Source organism: Otolemur garnettii, unplaced genomic scaffold (genome assembly GCF_000181295.1).
Source record: "Otolemur garnettii isolate 467f Iridium unplaced genomic scaffold, OtoGar3 scaffold00005, whole genome shotgun sequence".
Lineage (NCBI taxonomy): Eukaryota > Metazoa > Chordata > Mammalia > Primates > Galagidae > Otolemur > Otolemur garnettii.
The window spans coordinates 5203353-5205415 of record NW_003852400.1 but is presented as its reverse complement, the minus strand read 5'-3'; the positions used below and the strand labels follow the sequence as shown (position 1 = coordinate 5205415).

The 2063-nt window shown below is 43.9% G+C and overlaps 1 protein-coding gene across 1 annotated transcript in view; it reads right to left on the bottom strand.

The window, feature by feature from the left end:
- The window catches only part of SLC26A5 (solute carrier family 26 member 5), a 40030-nt gene that overhangs the window by 23230 nt on the left and 14737 nt on the right, over positions 1-2063 (bottom strand). The gene's annotated exons all lie outside the window — the stretch shown is intronic.

Here is a 2063-nt window from a genome sequence, read left to right as displayed (position 1 = left end):
TTTTTTTTTTTTTTTTGAGACAGGGTCTCACTTTGTTGCCCTCAGTAGAGTGCTGTGGCATCATAGCTCACAGCAACCTCAAACTCTTGGGCTCAAAGTGATTCTCTTGCCTCAGCCTCCTGAGTAGCTGGAACTGCAGATGCCTGCCACAGTGCCTGGCTATTTTTTAGAGACAGAGTCTCACTCTTGCTCAGGTTGGTCTCCAACTCCTGCGCTCAGGCAATCCACCCACCTTGGCCTCCCAGAGTGCTAGGATTACAGGTGTGAGCCACTGTGCCCGGCCTAGAAGGGCTCCTTTAGAGGAGAACTACTGTCTTCAAAACATTAGGTCCACACTTCTCTCCCTTGTGATTGATGTAACTTCTTCCCACGTTCTTATCCTTTTAGTTGAGCGTGTAACTTGGAAAAGGAACGACGGAAAATTATGCACCTGGGAATCTGCAGGAGCCAAAAGTGTGACTCTTGGAACCTCACAGTGGGGAATCCAGCTTTTGTGGTCCATTCTTATAGGTTAGAACCCTTAAACTACAGGAATACATAGAATGGGGGATGAGGATAGAGATTTTCAAAGGCATTCTGCTCCAGTTCAAGGAGCAGCCATAATAATAACAATCATTTAATTGATATGCAGTAATAGTTATGATTACTACCATAGCAACCATTTATTAGGTGTTCCCTCAGTGCCTGGTTCTGTGCTCATTTAATTATTTCTAATAGTCCTGAAGTAGGCATCATAATAATCCCCATTTTACAGATGAGGAAAATGAGGCATAGTGAGGTTAAGCGATTTGTCCATGGTCAAACAAGCTGTCTCTATTACTATGTTGTAGCAAATGACAGATTGGATGTTTCAAGTTATTGGATAAGGAAAAGGCAGGGTGAAAGGGGCAGGAACCTAATATCTATTGAGGCTAGATTACGTGCTACACGCTTCATCTAAGTCATCTCATTTTTCCTCACAACACTCCTGTTGGATAGGTGCCATTATTAGGTGAGAAAATGAATGCTTACAGATGTTAAGTAACTTGCCCAAGATAGAGATGGGACTCAAACCCAGGGGTTCTGATTATGAAGTTTATCATCCTTCCTCTTCACTTTGCTGCACATGCATCAGCTGAGAGGGCCTTGAAGCAGGGTTAGGACTGAGCAATTAGGATAAAAGAAAAGGATGCATTTTGGAATAAGTTAAGGCAAATAAATCAAAAGACAGGATATAATGTGAGATTGGGATCTTTAACAGTGAACTGTCACTTTCTGGGCACTGCAATATGTATGTTCTTATGTATGTGTATAGCTAAGTATGGGAGTCTGCTTTCAAATTTGGCCACCAACCAATCCTCTTGTACTCACACATACACGCTGCTCCTCCCAGCTAAATAGCTAGATGTGGAATCTGTTTCCCTTCTGGCTAAAACTGGGCTGGCCTTGTAATGTGTTTTGATTGACAGAATGTAGGGGAAGCGAGGCTGTATGAGTACCTTCAGAGGCCTGCAAACTCTCTGTGTTTCTTTCTTATTGTCCTAAACCACCATGTAAAGAGGTCTGGCTACCCTGCTGGAGACATCATGTTTAGAGAAGATGCCAACCAGGCCTCAGCCGTTCCAGCCACGCCAGCTGGGGTGTCAGACATGCAAGCGGAGCCCTCTCGGATCTTCCAGCACTAGTCATACCTTCAAAGATCTCTAGATGCATGAGAGACTCCCCAGCAAGACCTGAAGAAGAACCACACAGCTGAGCCCAATCTAGACTGAAGAATTATAAGAACATTAATGGTTGCTGTGAGGTTTTGGGTTTTTCTGCTTTTTTTTGTTTTGTTGAGACAAGGTCTCACTCTATTGCTTGGGAGTGCATCTACAATACAACGGCATCATTATAACTCCTAACTGTAACTTCAAACTCCTGGGCTCAAGTGATCCTTTTGATTCAGCCAGCCTAGTAGTTGAGACTACAGGCATGTGCCACCACACTGGCTATTTTTTCTATTTTTTATACAGCCAGGGGTCTTGCTAAGTTGCTCAGGCTGGTCCTGAATTCCTGGCCTCAAGCAATCCTCCCACCTCAGT